Genomic DNA, 19,303 nt, shown 5'->3' with positions numbered 1-19,303 from the left:
TGTAGTGATAATTAGTCATTTTTTAAATATAAAGCTGTTAACTGAGGTGATATATTTTTCCCTGATTCCACAGTTTGGCTAGAATTCTTAGATTATATTATTTTATAGACAGCATGGATTTAATAGGTTGCCAAGAGGCTAGATTCCTAGGGTACCATACCAAAAAAATATAGGATTTTTAATGTTAATGCCTATGGCCAAATCAGTAGATTGCAGTGAAAGAGTTGTTTTTTTTTTTGTTTTTTTTTTTTACTAAGCAAAGAACTTTATTAATCTTTGTTTCAAACTTTATTCCCAGGCTTCTTCAGCTTGAATTAGCTGCAAAGAATGAATTGTATATAAGCAAAAACTGAAAAGAGCTGCAGTGTCCATGGGCTTGGGCTTAAAAATATTAGAGATCTAGATTTTATCAGATCCATAAACAAAATTTTAAAAAGCAGTCATAATATAAAATAGCAGCTCCCCGTAACTTCTTCAAGATTTATCTTCTTCAGAAGTTGACTCAATTCAGTTTGCTTCATTCCTGGAAACCTCATCAAAATTCTCCAAAGAGCTGGAACTTCATCATCATCATCCTCTCCAGTAGCAAGTGGTGCTTTTCCATCCACAGATTGTTTGCACAGAGCTTCAGCCAGTCTCCTTACACTGGTCAGACTGTCTGCGCCAAGCTGGTTTACGATGCTGGGTAGCATTTCTGTCAGCTGCTTTGTCTCAGCCTGGCCTGTAATGGGGAACGTGTTTGCTGCCAGAGATGCCTGAACGTTAGGGTTGTTAAAGTGGATCCCTGTTCCTTGGTTCGTGAACATATTCCCCTCTTCAATACCAGAGATATTATTTACCCCTCACTTCTTTAAAGGGAACTGAAGTTTTTTGTCATCTGCTGTGGCTGTTCTGTGAACCACCTTCTTCTTTCTGCGAGCAGTTCCTTTCCCACCAACGCGCACTTGTGCCTGCAGTGTGGCGAGTTTCTCCTGGTTCCTGATAGTTTCGTCTTGTTGGAGCGGAAATGGGGCTGCGCAGGGGGACTAGGGTTGGCGCTCAGGGGGTCTCGGGCAGAGCAGCTGAGATGAGGCGCACACACGCGGGGACGCAAGAGGGCAGCTAGAGCGCAGTGAAAGGGTTTAAGTGGCAGAGGTGCCGCGCTGGAAGCCCTGTCCGCAGTCACAGCTGCTGTAAAAGTCATGAGACTGTGTTTGCTAGAAGTTGTGCCGCTATCTTAGTCGTGTACGTTAAAGAGGTAAAATGCATAAACATAGTCAGAGAAACAGACCCCGTTCTCAGAAATGTATCGTGGCAGGTCTGTGGGAGGACGCGTAGCTGTATCAGCACCATCGTTAACCGACAGGGTTTAACGACCTAAAATTGTCTCTTGGTGCCGTGGGAGACATAACATCACAAAGCTGTGTGAATCCAAAATGTTTTATTGGTATGGTACCTTCAAGTCAACTTTAAATCCTGTTGTATTTCTTCTAATCTTATCTGGGAAAAATAACTTTTATAGGCCAAGTACATCCACTTTCTTGAAAAAAAAGATCTCTTGAAGAAAATAATGGATTTTACATTATAATTACATGGTTTATATGTCTGTTTCTGCCGTAGGAACACCGCACGTTTACTCCGCCACAGTTGGCAAGTGTGCGCAGTAAAGGGGTAGAGAGAGTAGGGTGGGCGTGTAGAAAGTAGTCATGGTATTGATATCTTACTTTAAAGATACCAGTTTTATTTAGGGAATGTTTTTCAGCTACAGAAGTGGAAAATAGAGTTTAAAATTATTTTAAGAAGTGAAATTGAGAAGTTGAAACTTAGAAAACAAGTCAAGTTTGACAACATTAAAACAATTCTACGTAGAAATTAGACAAAATGCTTTTGGGAAAATATTCTCAGTCAGATGGACACACGCAGGCATATATTTTAGGAAGACCATGAAAAAGTGACCAGCAGTTTCTTAAAAGAAAATCGAACATGCTTCTTATAAAGTAGATCAGAAACTGGTAATCACATCTACAACTTAAAATTCAGTACTGGCTGGCTAATTTAATGAAAAAACTTGATGTGGTCTTGGTGCCTCAGTGATGGAAACAAAGGAATAATACTGAATGTTTACTTTAGAATCTGTTACTTGTTTAGAAATTAGTGAATGTCATCGTACAAGAGACATCAGCTCGTGTGATGTCATGTGTTAACTACGTGTCAATTAGAAAAACTGGTCCTAAGTCACCATCAGGGAAATACAGATTAAGACCAAGACGGATACCATCTTATACACACTGAAATGCAAAAACGTAGAAACTCTCCTGCAGCACGTGTTGGCAAGTGCGTGGAGTAATGGAAACGCAGACAGCGCAGCTGACGGGGGTGTAAAGTAGGGTAGCCACCTTTGAAAACAACGTTGTGACGGAATCACATGCTTTGCCTGTGACCAGCAATGCTTTTCTTATGTGCAGATCCTACAGAAACTCTTAACATGTGCGAACCAGGAGACGTGCATAAGAATATTTCTAGTTGAATTATTTACAATGGCAGAAATACAAAACCAGAACCCCCCAGGAACAACCTAAATGTCCACTGACAAGAAGTGGATGAGTATATTTTGCTGACATCACACAAGGGATTATTTAACTGTGAAAATGAATGAATTGCAGTTGGATGCAACGACACAAACACATCTTTGAAACGTAATGTTGAGTGAAGCAAGTTTCAGGAGATTACACACAGTATGATACCATATTTTTAAAGCTCAAAACAAGCAAATGGAATTAATACATCGGTTAGGAGTACATATATGTTTGCTAAAATTACTTTTTAGAAAGGAAGTTAGTGATTATTTTTTGGATGAAGAGAAGCAGGAGGGCCACTGGGAAAACAGATAGGTTTAAGAGCAGTGGTAATTTTTTTGTTCTTAAATTGGTGGTGGAGTCAGTAGGTGGTGTTTCACGTTTATTCTTCTTCCTAACTATACGTACATTACTTGTCTTCTTATGTATCAAATAGTATAGAAAAGTAATATCTCATGCAATCAGGTATTATTGGAATCATCTTGACTGACAACAGAGATAAGGTGCCACCTAGGGTACCATGTTCTCAGATAACTATATCCTCCATTTGTTGTTTATATCACAGATAGCTTGATGGCAAGCAAAAGAAAAGAACAGATAATACAGTTACATCTCTCTTTGAAAGCTTAGCTCAGGTACTGGGGTCTTTCAGAAATCAGTGTCCGTATTTAGCATTTCTGTTGACAATGAGACATGCTGTGCAATGCCTGCTGAGCCCTATCTCTTTCTTCCTTCATTCAGTGTTTGAAGTGCTGGCAAGATAAGAATAAAAACAATCAAATAAATTATCTGCCAAAAGGCTCACCTGTAAGGTATAGGCAACCAGTGTAGGAGTACTGATTGAAAGAAGCAGATTGAAACGCTGAAAACGGAAACCTCTCTAAGCACAGAGACTGGCAAAGCAAGAGCTTCCAGCAATTAAAGTGACCCCATAATACCAGGAACAGTGATGTGGATGTGAACCAAGCATGTGTTGCGTGCTGTGTATTTAACTGAAGAGATAATTGTGTGCAAGTCTGTGGAATCCCTGGGTGGATAAAACACTGTGGGGTTTGCTAGATAATTAAATATTTCATAATGTTTTTTACATTTGGGAAAGTATAATACAATTAGATCTTGGCATAGTTTGCACTTTTGACTGCCATTGTTAATTTTTTTCATTCCAGAATTTTATTAACTCATAACCCCAGAGTCATTACTTTCCTTGTGCATTTCATACTTAGCTTTGGCTAAGTTTAAGGCTGTAATTTCTATGGAAAGAAAGAAATGAAAAGTAGAATAAAGAACTGGCTCCCTGTTGCCTCATCTATGAGCACAGATATTTTGGTGCCATCCTCTCAATCCAGCTACTTTTCATCCTTGTAGTCCTTCCCTCCCTAACCTGGGCATCATCTCCTCCCTCCCTTATGGTCCTTCCCTCCCTAACCTGGGCATCATCTCCTCCCTCCCTGTAGTCCTTCCCTCCCTAACCTGGGCATCATCTCCTCCCTCCCTTGTGGTCCTTCCCTCCCTAACCTGGGCATCATCTCCTCCCTCCCTTATGGTCCTTCCCTCCCTAACCTGGGCATCATCTCCTCCCTCCCTGTAGTCCTTCCCTCCCTAACCTGGGCATCATCTCCTCCCTCCCTTATGATCCTTCCCTCCCTAACCTGGGCATCATCTCCTCCCTCCCTTGTGGTCCTTCCCTCCCTAACCTGGGCATCATCTCCTCCCTCCCTTGTGGTCCTTCCCTCCCTAACCTGGGCATCATCTCCTCCCTCCCTTGTGGTCCTTCCCTCCCTAACCTGGGCATCATCTCCTCCCTCCCTGTAGTCCTTCCCTCCCTAACCTGGGCATCATCTCCTCCCTCCCTTGTGGTCCTTCCCTCCCTAACCTGGGCATCATCTCCTCCCTCCCTTGTGGTCCTTCCCTCCCTAACCTGGGCATCATCTCCTCCCTCCTTTGTAGTCCTTCCCTCCCTAACTCCGGCATCATCCCCTCCCTTACTTTCTCCCTCCCTTCTTTCTCACACTCTCCTCTGTCTTCCCTCTCTTCAGTTGCTGTTTGAATTTGTAGTCTTATGTCTTATGAAGTCCTTATTCACAAGGCACTGCTTTTGGCGGGAAGGAGTAACTCCTATTTAACGTTAAACACCTGAGGAATTTACATAGTCCTTTCTCTAATACCTTAGGTTAGAATATTAGATTACCAGACTACCTAGTAATGTCTCCCTTCATTCTTTCAATCACTCATTCATTCAATAAACACATGTATGGAGTACCTAGTATGTGGCAGTGCTGCTGTGGACTTCTGGGATACAACTGTGGGAATAGCATAGCCCCAACCACTGAGAAGTTCCCTTTGTGAAGAGTTTGCCCCAATTTATAATTTAAAAGAAGCATGTACCACAGTGTTCATTGCAACACTATTTACAATAGCCAGGACATGGAAGCAACCTAAATGTCCATCCACAGATGAATGGATAAAGAAGATGTGGCACATATATACAATGGAATATTACTCAGCCATAAAAAGGAATGAAATCGAGTTATCTGTAGTGAGGTGGATTGACCTAGAGACTGTCATACAGAGTGATGCAAGCCAGAAAGAGAAAAACAAATACTGTATGCTAACTCATATGTATGAAATCTTAAAAAAAAAACAAAACAAAAAACGGTACTGATGAACCCAGTGGCAGGGCAAGAATAAGGACACAGATGTAGAGAATGGACTGGAGGACATGGGGTTGGGGGGGAGGGGAAGCTGGGACAAAGTGAGAGAGTAGCATTGACATACACACACTACCAAATGTAAAATAGCTAGTGGGAAGCAGCTGCATAACACAGGGAGATCAACTCGATGATGGGTGATGCCTTAGAGGGGTAGGACAGGGAGGGTGGGAGGCTCAAGAGGGAGGGGATATGGGTGCATATGTATAAATACAGCTGATTCACTTTGTTGTACAGCGGAAACTGGCACAACAGTGTAAAGCAATTATACTCCAATAAAGATCTGAAAAAAAAAGTGCATTAGAATATTTAAAAAAAAGAGGTATAGGCTGTCAAATATCTGAACTGGTGAGGTTATTTAAACTAAGCCTGGGTGTTGTTCTAGGGAATACTGACCTTCGTGAATCCCTCTCTGACTCTCGGCTCTGTTGTCTTTGCGTTGGTTTTGAAACCCTTGAGTAAATCCCAGGTATCAGGTCTTAAATTGATTATAGCATTATTTACAATGACCAAGACGTGGAAACAGTCTCAATGTCTGTCAGTGGATGAATGGATAAAGAAAATGTGGTATATACGTAGGATGGAATATTATGCAGCTGTAAAAATGAAATCCTGCTATTTGCGACAACATGGATGAACCTTGAGGGCATTATGGTAAATGAAATGTCAGACAAAGAAAAACAAGTACTGTGTGATTTCACTTATATGTGGAATCCAAAGAAGCTGAAATCATAGAAATTGAGAGTAGGTTGGTGGCTGTCGGGGGTATGGGGTGGGGGAAATGGGGAGATGTTGGTCAAAGTGCACACACTTCCAGTGACACGGTAAATAAGTTCTGTGGATCTAACGCAGAGCATGGTGACTATGGTTAACAGTACTGTGTTATACATTTGAAAGTTGCTAAGAGAGTACATCCTAAATGTTCTCATCACACACACGAAACTGGTAATTATGTGAGGGGATGGAGGTGTTATTTGTTTTTCAGTATATACTTGCATCAGATAATCACGTGTATACCTTAAATTTACACAATGTTATATATCAGTTATATATCAGTAAAGCTGAGGAAGATCTAGCTACAAGAGCCTGGAGTGTCATTGGGCTAATTTTTGAGGTCTGTTTTACTTTTTGAGTGTGTGAATGGGTAGATTGGGGATGAGTGAGTGTATCCTTTGTGGAGGGTGGAAAAAATGTAGGAGGACTGGATTTTCCAAATGGAATCAGAGTGTTTGTCACTAACCTGTGGCTTTGTGGGTGGTGGCAAGTTGCTGAGAATCTTTTATATGCTTTATTTTCCTCACCTGCTAAGAAAACATTTATTTTTTATTGAAGTATAGTTGACTTACAATATTATATTAGGTGTACAGCAAAGTGATTCAGTTATATATATTTATATATATATAATGTACATACATATATATATACACACACATATATATTTGAGATGATTTTCCATTATGGGTTATTGTAAGATATTGAATATAGTTCCCTCTGTTATACAGTAGGTCTTTTTGCTTCTCTATTTTATGTATAGTGGGTTGTGTCTGTTAATCCAGTACCCCTAATTTATCCTTTCCCCCATGCCCCCAACTCCTTTCCTCTTTTGTAACCGTAAGTTGTTTTCTTGGTCTGTAAGTCTGTTTCTATTTTGTATGCAGATTCATTTGTAGTATTTTTTTAGATTCCACATATAAGTGATATCATACAATGTTTATCTCTCTGACGTACTTCACTTAGTGTGATCTCTAGGTCCATTCATGCTGCAATGGCAATATTTCATTCTTTTCTGTGGCCGAGTAATATTGTGTTATATGTATGTACCACATCTTCTTAAGCCATTTGTCTGTTGATGGGCACTTGAGTTGTTTCCACGTCTTGGCTAATGTAAATAGTGCTGCTATGAACATTGGGGTGCATGTGTTCTTTTGTATTAGCATTTTTGTGTTTTCTGGATATATACCCAGAAGTGGGTTAGCTGGACCAAATTAGCTCTAGTTTTAGTTTCTTTAAGGGACTTCTGTAGTGTTTCCCATAGTGGTTGCACCAATTTACGTTCCCACCAACAGTGTAGGAGGGTTCCCTTTTCTCCACACCCTCTCCAGCGTTTATTATTTGTAGACTTTTTGATGATAGCCATTCTGACTGGTTTGAGGTGATACCTCATTGTGGTTTTGATTTGCATTTCTCTAATAATTAGTGATGTTGAGCATCTTTTTATGTGCCTGTTAGCCATTTGTATGTCTTCTTTGGAAAGAAACATACTGTGTATTTGGAAAGAAAACATACTGTTTAGGTCTTCTGACCATTTTTTGATTGTGTTGTTTGATTTTTTGATATTGAGTTCTGTGAGCTGTTTGTACATTTTGGATATTAACCCCTTATCTGTCACATCATTTGCAAATATTTCCTTCCATCCTACAGGTTGTCTTTTCATTTCGTTGATGGTTTCCTTTGCTGTGAAAAAGCTTTTACGTTTAAGTCCCATTTGTTTATTTTTTGCTATTATTTCTTTTGCCTCGGGAGACTGATCTAAGAAGATATTGCTACTATTTATGCCCAAGAATGTTTTGCCTTTGTTCTCTTCTAGGAGGTTTATGGTGTCATGTTTTATATTTAAGTCTTTAAACCATTTTGAGTTTATTCTTGTAAATGATTTGAGGGAGGGTTCTAATTCCATTGATTTACATGTAGCTTTCCAGCTATCTCAACACCACTTGCTGAAGAGACTGTCTTTTCTCCATTGTATAGTCTTGCCTCCCTTGTTGTAGATTAATTGACCATAGGTGTGTGGGTTTATGTCTGGGCTCTCTATATTGTTCCTTTGATCTACTGTCTATTTTTGTACCAGTACCATGCTGTTTTGATTACTGTAGCTTTGTAGTACTGTCTTAAGTCTGGGAGGGTTATTCCCTGCTTTGTTCTTTTTCCTCTGGATTGCTTTGGCAATTCTGGGTCTTTTATGGTCCATATAAATTTTAGAATTATTTGTTCTAGTCCCCTGAAAAATGTCATGGGTATTTTGATAGGGAAATCACATGAAATCTGTAGATTGCTTTGGGTAATATGGGCATTTTAACAATATGAATTCTTCCAATCCAAAAACATGAGATATCTTTCTACTTCTTTGAATCATCCTCAGTTTCCTTTACCAGTGTTTTATAGTTTTCAGTGTATAGGTCTTTCACCTCCTTGGTTATGTTTATTCCTAGGTATTTTTTTTTTTTTTGATGTGATTTTAAACAGGATTGTTTTTTATTTTCTCTTGCTGATATTTCAATGTTGGTGTAAAGAAATGCAACAGTTTTTTGTATGTTAATCTTGTGTCCTGCTACTTTGCTGAATTCATTTGTTAGTTCTAATAGTTTTTATTAGGAATCTTTAGGGTTCTCTATATAGAGTACCTTGTCATCTGCAAATAGTGACAACTTAACCTCTTCCCTTTCCAATTTGGATGCCTTTTATTTCTTGTCTGATTGCTGTGGCTAGGACTTCCAATACAATGTTGAATAGAAGCAGTGAGAGTGGAAGAAAGTATTTATGATCTCTTTTTACCATCTGACTAAATTTCATAGTATCCTCTCTACATAGTCTTTTTGGCCTGCCATCCATCCATCCATGTATCCATCCATCATTTATTAACTATCTGTTGGGTACCAGATACTCTACAAGGTATATAAAGCCTCTGCTTTTACGGAGGTTAGATTTTGTTTCTTGTGTTCATATAGAGAATCTAAGATAAATACTATCGAAATACGGGGAAGGTGAAAAATTTAAATTGTAGTAACCATGCTGAGAAAAAGGCCTGTTTAATCCTAATAGTGTTATCGATAGGTAACAACGTGTTAGTTGGTTTAATAATAAGAATTTTTTATACACCCCTATTTTATCAGTTCTAAAGGCAATATTAGTTTGCCTTCAAATGCAGGATGGATAGGAGACACATTCCTTTAAATATTCAAAAAGAATACAGGATTGTTTTAGCTGTGAGCTTTGTGTTAAAAATAACAGGAACTGCACAGACAATCCTTACTCTGAAACTTTAATAAACTAGGTAATTTTGTTTGCCAGACTATCACTCTTTTGTTAATAAGAACACAGTGTACTATGGGGCAATAATTGTATTCATTTGCAAATATTATCAGGACCTCAGGTAACTGACAAATGACTGCCTGATTCTTGGAGAAATGTTCTAAAGGTATTATATCTGTTTTTATAATGTCTTCACTGTTTCTTTTTGTGTTCCCGAAATACAGCTCTGTCTTCTTTGCTGCTGAGCTGCTTTTGTTTTATTCTGGAGTAGATCTAATGCAAATATCCACATTAAGTAACACACACACAGGTCAGGAGGTCCAAGGCATGGTTCCCACAGCAACTGACCTTTGTTTCTCTGGAGCTTGGCAGTATTTGCTTTCACTTTGTGTTAGTAAAACTTACCTACTTAATGATGTATGGTATGGTGCAATTGTTATGGGAAATGTTATTTAAGAATATGTGATTTCCACGTAGAAAAACTTCAGTTTTGATGTTATAAAAATTTAGGGGCTATTTTATTATTCCCATATGCATGAAAAATAAAGGCAACCATGGGAAGGTAAAAGTGAACACTTTCTTCCCCTAAACTGCTATCTAATTCGTCTTGTTATTAAAACATCTTGAAACAAGCAACTCATTTTGAATATGTCTACATTTATTTATATGAGTATTTAATAGCTGAGTTGTTTTGACCAAACTAAAATGTAGGGAAAGTATTCAATTATAAATGGACTATTTTTGTGTACATATTTCTGTGGGGTCACTTATGAAACTTGAAACCAGTGGAAACCATGTCCACATTCCCTACCTCCTTTCTTTTAAAATGGGAGAATTGTTTCCACTACTATAAGTCAGCCCGTCCATCACGGTTTGGATCTCATTTCCTCTCAGGGGCTCTGGTCCTGCCGTTTTCCCCTCTCAGTCCGGAACTGTCCACTTTTCCTTCCCCACCAAATTGCTCCCATCGGCACACGTACATCCTCCTGCGTGTCCTAGCCCTGCGTCTCCCCGGGCTACCACCGTATGTTCTGTATCCACTGTCTCCGCTTCCTCATCTCTTTATCCCACTCCAGAGGGTCTTCTGTTTCTTCCACTTCGCTGTTGCTGCTGTTCGCAAGGCCACCAAGGCTTGCTTCCGTGCCGCCCACGGTCGTGGTTACTTGTGGAGCTCATTTTATTCAACCCCTGGGCAGCAGTCAAAACATTGATCTCAGCTGAGCATCTGTTTCTTTTGGGGATGCCTTTTTTCTTTTGGTGCCTGTGACAGCACACTCTCCTTGTGAGGCTCCTTACAAACATTTTATAAACTTTTCTTTCTCTGTTCCACCTCTAAAGTTTGGAGTGCACTAGGTCCTGGTCTTTTCTATTTAAAATCTTTAGCGTTGCCAAATAAAGCAATTAAAAATACAGGATGCCCAGTTCAATTTGAATTTCATGTAATATGTTTTTAGTGTAAGTATGTCCCATGTAATGTATATACACACGTCTGTATCTATCAATCACATAAAATAATGGGACATACTTTTGTATAAGTATTGTTGCATGCAATGTTTGGGACATACTTTTTATTGAGATATAATTGGCATGTCATATTATATAAGTGTAAGGTGTACAACATGTTGTTTTGATACATTTCTATACTGCAATATTATTGCTATTGTAGCATTAGCTAACACCTTGTCACATCACATTTTTACTGTTTCTTTTTTTGTGGTGGGAATAATTAAGGTCTAGTCTCTTAGCAAGTTTGATGTTTATAATACAGTGTTGTTGTCTATAATCACTATACTGTGCGTTAGATCTCCAGGACTTTTTACCTACTATATTGGCTGTTTTATAATTCCCATATTTATGAAAAATAAAGGCAACCATGGGAAAGTAAAAGTGAACGCTTTCTCCTGCCTAAACAGCTATCTTTGTAAGTTTGTACCCTTCAACAACATCTCCCCTATTTGGGGACATACTCATTATATCTGAAATTCATGGTTAGCTAGTGTCATGTATTTCTTCTGGCAGCTCTCCTCTGTGTGAGCTCATTTGGATGGCTTGGTGTTAAACAGCCCCCGTTTGTCCCAGAATTTTCCGCTCCCTAAGCTCCGGGTTTGTGCTCCCAACTTCCCAAGTAACATTTTGCCCATCTGTCTTCTCAAACGTCATAGATCCAAGAGAGAATTATGGACTCCCAGCTCCCCTCTCACTTACTCATGACACCAGTATTTTCCTTATTCTCCTCTCATCAAATCTGTGAGCGAGTCCCGAGGTATAAACCCCAGACGTATCACAAGCGTGTGTACTTCTCTTCATCTCTGCCCATATCTTACCAGGTCAGACCGTCATCATGACTCACCGGCGATGGCCCAGCTTCCCTGCCGTTCCTCCAGTTCTCGTGCCTCCACCCCCACAGCTCTTTATCCACGCAGAAACGCTGCACAAAGTCACCTGTAAGAAACGGCAGTGAGAGCCTGTGCGTTGCCCTGTGTTTCAGAGCTCCCTGCACTTCCACTCTCCAGCGGCTTTTCACTGCCCTTTGAGTGCTCCCAGATGCTTGACCACAGCCATCAAGGCCTTTGCGCTCTGACCCCTGCCAACACCAGTTTTCTGACTCGTGCTTACCTACGCTAGCCACGTTGCCTTATTTTGCACTCTTTCTCTCTCTCTCGCTTTGTTTTTTTTTTTTTTTGCCCAGAATATGCTTTGCCCTCTTTTTTTTCTCATGGCCATTTCCTTTGGCTAATATTTTCCGTACCATCCTATCTCGTGTTGCTTTGAAACCTCCACCCCTGCATCACTGCCTGTCATGTGGCTCTGTTTTATCTTTTTCACCGCCCTGATCAATACTTGAAGTTGTCACATTGGTTTATTTAGATATGCATTCACTTTTGCTCTCCTGGAACATAAATTCCATGAGGAGGACATTGTTTCTTTTGTTAATTATTTTATCCACAGCTCCCACAGTAGAATATAATAGGTATTCAGTAAATATTTGCTGACATTTGAATGTTTTCAAATGTTTTCTAAAATACATTTGAGCCACAATATAGCATGAAAATTCTAGCATATTACCATTCCTTGGATTTGAGATCTAGGTAGAGAATGAAAATATTTCCACTTCTTTTTCCCACTGGCATTATGTTATGATGTTGAGTTGGACATCTTGATGAAAAAACAGCAATCGGTACCAATGAAAACGCTGAGGATGACTTCATCTGCTGGTCTGCGCTGGCTCTGTCCCTGGGGGGAAGCCTGACGTATTATATAGCCATTCAGGATCTTGCGATGGATTGTCTCTCAAAGTCAAATTCCAGCCTGTCAAGAGGTGGAGAAAATGATTTGTGACCTGAAGAGATGGTAGACTAACATTTCTGAAAATGTGTTCACTAACCCCTGTAGCTGCTATTAAGACATCCCTCCCTCTGGCACAGGAAATGCTTTGCACAAAACAGTGTCTTTGCTTTGTGTGTAGACATTTCGCCTGCCCCCAGATGGGGTTTCCCAGTGAGGTGTATCATTCATTAGCCCCTTTGGATAATGCAGTTGCTGAAAGAGACTTGTGTCTTATTCTCACAGCTCCGTTTCAGAGTCCGAATGCGCTGGGTGTCGGGGGCAGCGGTGATGTGTGAAGCAGGAGGAAGATTGATTTTCCACAAGGTACCTTGTACCTGGAGTAATGAGAGTGGCAAATTACTTGCTTACCGAGCAAACGTGACAGGAATGCCATAGAGCGAATTTCTGTTTATGCAAACACACTGTGGTCGCATGGGAGAGAATTCCGCAGAGCGACCTAATCTCTGGACGGTACCCCTCGAAGTCACCACCTTGCACTGGGAAGGCTATGCTCAGCGAACGCTGCGTGAGAGCTGCTTAGAAAGCAAATGCTTCTAATGAATGATGTGGTGCTCATGCTACAGTGAGAAATAGGATGGATGGTGGTACCACGGGCTGTTTCTGGTGTTCATCTTGGGTTTTGTGGCAGTGGAACATAAGATATCTTCTTTAATAGAGTAGAAGAAATGGAATGATTTATCCTAGTCACTGTGGGCCTTTAGAACCTCGTGTCTGGTAATGGAAAAAAAGTGGTTGGTGGGGAAGCAGATAATTTTTCGATGTTTAGGCAGTCCAACGCATAGAGAACACACACGCTTCTCAGAACATTTGGGGCAGAAAAAAAAATTTTAAGTCTTTAAGTGACAGAAGGAAATGGTGGGAATATTCCATTAAAATGTTTGGAGATCTCCAACATGACGGTTTACACAGTTCACTTGAAAAAGCACTGCTAATGCTTTTAGTGGCAACCTCTTAAAATAACATTAAAATGATAATTTCATTTTGTTCATGGGTTTAAAAGCCTGCTGATTTTAGCAAGTAGTCCTGGATTTAAAATAATTTTCCCTTGTTTGATGTTCATTTGTTGATCATCCATCATTTGTTTTTTTGAAAGCCTGCTTTGTGCCTGACATGACACTTATGTAAGGTCCACAGAGGTCAGAGGAACCATCCAGGTCCTCAGGCAGCGAATCCCTGGAAACTCAGGTTGTGAGAGGTACAACAGAGCCCGAGAAAATGGACTTGTGAGCCTAGTGTGGGGACTGAGCCCCGAGGAGCAGGGCAGACGCACTATTCTGTAAGCGGTGTTATTCATCTGCTTTGGTCCCCTCTGGTCCCCAGAACGCTGATTGGAATACTCAGTGGGATCTGGTTAGTTTAGATATTCATCAGAAACAAATGTGACATCCTTTACCTTGGTACCCTATAGGGTAAACTATATATATAATTTTTTTTCTCTGTGTGCCATGCACCATCCTGAATGTTTCGTCTGGGTTAGCTAATTTAATAACCACGCTACTCCTACTAGGTAGATTCCAACATTCGCTCCACTTTGCAGACAAGGAGATGAAGAGGGAGTGAGAGAAACTATGTAACTTTCCCCAGGTCCGGCAGGCAGTTAGCAGTCTAGGCCGACCAGCCGGGGACACCTCTGCTGTACAGCCGCTGACAAACCCCGGGGAGTTTGACCCCTGCTGGGCAGGGGGAGGCTCAGAAGGGCTTTGTTTGGAAATAACTGCATATGCATTTTGGAATAAGAAATATACTCTAGGGACTTCCTAGGTGGCGCAGTGGATAAGAATCCGCCTGCCAACACAGGGGACACAGGTTCGATCCCTGCCCCAGGAAGATCCCACATGCCGCGGAGCAACGAAGCCCGTGCACCACAACTACTGAGCCTGTGCTCTAGGGCCTGTGAGCCACAACTATTGAGCCCACGTGCCGCAACTACTGAAGCTCACGCGCCTAGAGCCCGTGCTCCACAACAAGGGAAGCCACTGCCATGAGAAGCCCGCACACTGCAACAAAGAGTAGCCCACTCACCGCAACTAGAGAAAGCCCGTGTGCAGCAATGAAGACCCAAAGTAGCCAATAAATAAATAAATTAATTAATTAAAAAAAAAGAAAATATACTTTAAAATTTACCTTGTGACTAAGACATCTTTATGTGCAACTACAAACAGTACAGAGTGAAACTCACGTATTCATTTCTAGGGCCCATTCACTAGGAATCTGGTAACACCCACGCCTCAGTCCGCTGGAATTTCCTTCCTTTAGGTTCTTCAGATCCTGCCTGGTTTCCAGATTGTGCTTGCCTGGTCCCAGTGTAGGTGGATTATTGCATTCTTGGGACCCCTCATTTTTATTCTAAGACTCTTCTTATCCACTTGATCTTTTAAGTATAGCCTCTCACGGAGTTTCTGAGGAAGACTGCATCCTTTGACAGCTTTGCAGCACGTGAGCTGTTGTACACTTACGATGCGCACGTGGCCTCCTCTGTAGGAGGATGTGGCTGTGACTGCTGCCTTATGATCTGAATGGCTTTCCCGTGTGGTGTGCTCTTTCGGCTACAATTAAGATTTGCATTTACTTTTGGTGGGAGGAGTTCTGAATGGGTCCAGAGTAGTGACAGACTGCGTGTTTGTCAGGGACATGGGTACCTCCTGGCTCTAAGCACTTTGGGGCATTCTGATTTCATCATGTGCTCTCTCCGATGCTTGTGTGGGCTACACTGGTAATAGAAGTCAGCTAACACTTAAGTGGTTTCTAAATGCTTTATATGTCTTAACTAATTTAATAATAAAGCTAATCCTATCAGGCAGGAAGCACTGTTTTCTACATTTAACAGGACTTTCACACAGGTAGCAAGCTGTCAAGGCAGACCTCGTGCTCCAAACGTCCCTGCTAAATAGTTACGGATACATGGAGGCAAATTCAGCTTGGGTCAGAGGGCTCTCCTTGGAAGAGTTAATAGCCGATTTCCATACGACACTTATTTTTCTATTTGATCTTCTTTGTGACTCTTCTCATCATGTGTAAGATATGGCAGCCCACCCGGATAATACGTACCTGCTTGTTGAGCATTTATTCTTTGTGATGCCTACCTTAAACAGTGTAAATGTATTCATACATTTAATCTTCACAGCTCTTTGAAAAAGACATCGTTTTCCCCATTTCATAGTTGAAGCACTTGTTAATTTTGTCCAATAGCCCAACGTTGGTAAATTTCAAGTAGGGTCTGAATCCAGAAAGTCTGGTTCCTGAGTTACATACCCACCGCTCAGCTTTGCCATTACACCATCAGTGTCAGTTCGGGTTGTCCTAATTGTAGCTGAATAATGCCCAATAGCCTACCAGTTCACGAACCACACTATTTATTCTTTGACATTTCAAAGGCCCGTAAGAGCTGACAGTATAAAATAACAAAAACCAAGAGCCAGTCTTTTTTTTTTTTTTAAGTATGTCTCTTTCAATTAGATTATAAGCCCCTAGTGATCCATGCCAGCAAGGAGACACAGATGGGACCATTTGGACTCAGAACTATACCTTATCACGATGAAGGTCTGATGGTGGCAACAGGCTCAGCTTGGGTCCTTGAGGGAACGTCCATCCTGATAGGTGAAGCATGGTATCTAGGCCACAAGGCAAAAGCAACATAGCCCAGAGAATTCCTGTGGCGAGGAGGAGAGGTGTAAGCCGATAGTCAGTGTCAGGGAAGCCTGTGGGGAGGTGGCAGAGGCTAGGGCTGAGTTTCAGGACCAGGGAGAACCCCAGGGGGCTGGCAGGAGCAAAGCGAGGTCCTTTAGAGGTGCCAGAGAAAGAAGTCTGGCCTGGGAAAATGGTAGAAGCTCATTTCCAGAACTGGGCACCCTGTGAGAGCCCGGCTGACAAATGTGATGTGGGTCCCATGATTCTGGGCTGGATCTACTTAAATTTTTCATTCTAACTGCTAGAGCTGATCCTAAGTACTGGAGGGTGGTCTGAGTCTAAAGAAGGGGGAGGTAGATTCCAGCTTTGGAAAAATGTTCTCTCTCTTTTTTTTTTAATCAATTAATTTATTTATTGGCTGCATTGGGTCTTTGTTGCTGCACACGGGCTTTCTCTAGTTGTGGTGAGTGGGGGCTGTTCTTTGTTGTGGTGTGAGGGCTCTCACTGCAGTGCCTTCTCTTGTTGCAGAGCATGGGCTCTAGGTGTGCAGGCTTCAGTAGTTGCAGCACATGGGCTCCGTAGTTGTGGCGCACGGGCTTAGTTGCTCCGCGGCATGTGGGATCTTCCCAGACCAGGGATGGAACCCGTGTCCCCTGCATTGGCAGGCGGATTCTTAAGCACGGCGCCACCAGGGAAGTCCCAATGCTCTCTGCTTTATCAAAAGGAGGCCTTACCCATATCCTCTTTCAAATAACAACCCCTTATTTGCCATAACTGTGGGAGTTATCTCTAGATTTAGGTGCATTCCCTTGGTTGTATTTTCTGGGTTCCTTTCTGATTGGTTCTTGAGATGAAGTGGAGACAGTATCCCTAGACGGATTGTCTGCATTGCACAGAAGCAGAAATTTCGAGAGGAGAGAAGACCCATTTACATCAGTAGTGCTGTCTGCTGTCGGAAGGTGGGAATGCAGCCTGCTTGGGCATGGCATAACATCAGCGGTCACGTCACTCGCAGCGGATGAAGGAGAGCGATAGCTGTAGGCCCAAGCAGCAGAGAGTCCGAAGTTAGTCTGTTTACCACCGGGGACCGCTGTGCAGCTCTCCAGCATACAACTGCTTCCTTAAATACATTTTAATACAGTGGCCAGTTTTTTTCTTTACGCCCGAAGGTGGAAAGAGTTAATCCAGAATCAGGGGAGCAGCAGAGGTGAACTGAGGTGGAATAAGCTCCTCAGATCATTCACAGATTGGATTACGTTCCCAAGTAGACTAAAACTTCATTGTATTATCATCTAAATTTGATGTTTGTACAATGTGGTGTCAGCAGATGGTGTCAAGGGTTCTGTGAACTTGAGATTTGTATACAAGTCTCAGGACGGAATGAGTCGAACACGGAGAAGGAATAAAAAAGGACCAGAGCGTCCCTGCACCCTGGCCTCGTGTCGTCTTTCTCCCTTGGCGCAAAACGCCAGCAAATGTGAAGGCCAGGAGCTCTCTCTCCTCTTCATCTGGTGTATGTCACGCCCGCTGCTGTTGCTGTAGAGCGACTTGATGGAAGGAACAAGGAATGTGTAATCAGAGGACCTGGATGTGGGTGTGTCCCTCCCGGGCAAGTGGCTCCATCTCCCTGAGCCCGTTGCCTTATTTTTGAGATGCGTTCTTCCAGACTTCACTCTCAGTACTCCAGTCCGTGGCCTTCGGCGTGAAGCCGAGTGAGACTCTTGCCACTCCGAAGCCGTGCGTGTTCCTGGTTCCGTGTCCTTCCCCATATCGAGTTGGCTTGAGCATTTCTCCATGCTTGTAAGTTTGGTGGTAGGACACCCGCATCTTTGCTGTTTGCCTAAACTTGTCCAAACATACATATCACAGGATGTAGATTTAAGTCATAATAGGTTACGTTTTTTTTAACTAAGATGACGCGACCATTTCTGGGAAGGTGGAAGTATGTGACATGTGTATTAAATCAAACTTAACTTTAATATCAAAAAACGCCTCGATGTGGCGTGCTTTCTTATCATCGGTGCTTATTAAAATCTTACCTGTACTTTAAGGCTTCGTTCAGTTATTTCCCACTTCAGGTCCAGGCTGAGCACTTATTGAGGACATTCTTAGTGGCAGAAGCACTGAGGGTGCTTTCCATCTGTTACCTAATGCAACTACCAACATTGTGGAGTAACTGATATTCCGATAAATCTGTTTATCCTATCCTGATTGTTTTTCAAAAAGGATCTGAGAAAGCCAGAAGGTTGGTAATGTTTTTTTATTTTTATTTTATATTGATAGATAGGAAAGCAGAATTGAAATAATTTGCTTTAGTTCATGCAGCCAGACTTGGGTGAAGACATAATTAGAATCTGAGGATTTTGATTCCTCGTCTGGTGCTTTGTCCTTTTTGTCAACATTTTATGAAGGGACTTTGACGGGGGTGTTTGGTCTGTGTCTCTAAACCTCTATAGTCTTTTATTTAATATTCCATGCATCCTTCTCCTGCTTACATCATCTTACAGATCTTATGTCTATTCCTCTATGATGAGTCCCTTGAAGGAAGGACAGAACGTGCCAATCTTGTATCACTTACAAGGCCCACCAGAAGGCCTTGCGTAAAATCATCACTCAATAATAACTATTTTGGATATTTCCCCAAGCCAGACGTTGAGTAAACAGCTGCGTTTCCCTTAAGTTTGCCTGATGGCAAATGCTGTCTGTGCTGTTTAATAATTGCTACATACCGATGACACGTGTATAGTAAACAGTACTTTGTGATTTCAGGCTAAGTGTCTTTCTGAATTTAGTTAAAATATGCCATTATATTCTTTTCTTTATGGAAATTAATAGAAAACAAGCAATACTCTATCAAAAACGTATTTGTAATCCTTTTAGCAGCTGAAAGAGGGATTTTTTTGTTTATTAGTGCCAAAACTTAAATTAAGAATGTACAGCTTTAATCACACTGTAGGCTCCATGCCTGTCATTTTCACAGCTACATTATAGCCAGTATGTAGAGTAACAGGAGATGTTTAATAATATTTGTTGAAT

At 41.4% G+C, this 19,303-nt stretch overlaps 1 protein-coding gene and 1 pseudogene across 1 annotated transcript in view; one reads left to right on the top strand and one right to left on the bottom strand.

Annotated features, from left to right (window-relative positions):
* TAFA2 (TAFA chemokine like family member 2) overlaps positions 1–19,303 on the top strand; it is a 437,366-nt gene that overhangs the window by 252,671 nt on the left and 165,392 nt on the right. The window lies entirely within an intron of this gene.
* Positions 508–18,094, bottom strand: LOC130833002 (transcription factor BTF3-like; annotated as a pseudogene).

This window comes from Hippopotamus amphibius, chromosome 12 (assembly GCF_030028045.1).
Source record: "Hippopotamus amphibius kiboko isolate mHipAmp2 chromosome 12, mHipAmp2.hap2, whole genome shotgun sequence".
Lineage (NCBI taxonomy): Eukaryota > Metazoa > Chordata > Mammalia > Artiodactyla > Hippopotamidae > Hippopotamus > Hippopotamus amphibius.
This window is presented reverse-complemented; position numbering and strand designations above follow the sequence as displayed.